At 52.6% G+C, this 416-nt stretch overlaps 1 protein-coding gene across 2 annotated transcripts in view; it reads right to left on the bottom strand.

Annotated features, from left to right (window-relative positions):
* ZFYVE9 (zinc finger FYVE-type containing 9) overlaps nt 1-416 on the bottom strand; it is a 49106-nt gene that overhangs the window by 2458 nt on the left and 46232 nt on the right. The window lies entirely within an intron of this gene.

The following is a 416-nucleotide window of genomic DNA, read 5'->3' as shown; positions in this document are numbered from 1 at the left end:
CTAAAAAATACAAAGCAACAACAGTGGGTTTTACACAGAAGGGGAGAGCAGGCTGGGGGTAGTGAGGGCAGTGCTGTGCAGGAGGATGAGCTGTGTGTGATGCCCCCATCTCAGCTGGGGGGAAGTCGGGCCCATGTACCCCAACCCTAACCCTGGTCTTCTCTGTTCCCACTGACTGCCTGGGGGAAAAAGCAGCTTTTTCTTATCCCCCACTGTTCTACCAAATCAGAGCTTCCAGAGCAGCAGGAACCATACCCTGCACTATCAGATTAAGCCATGCAGTGTTTAAGACCTGGATGATGCTAAGCACACTTCACTCAAGGCAAGGCCAGCTGGTGTGCCAAAAGCCCCTTCTCTCTGCTTGTAGTGTTTGCTGCAGAGCTCTCTCAAGGGAAGCTCCCATCTGTTTCTCTGCC

Source organism: Coturnix japonica, chromosome 11 (genome assembly GCF_054131305.1).
Source record: "Coturnix japonica strain WE chromosome 11, WE-NBRP24, whole genome shotgun sequence".
NCBI lineage: Eukaryota > Metazoa > Chordata > Aves > Galliformes > Phasianidae > Coturnix > Coturnix japonica.
This window is presented reverse-complemented; position numbering and strand designations above follow the sequence as displayed.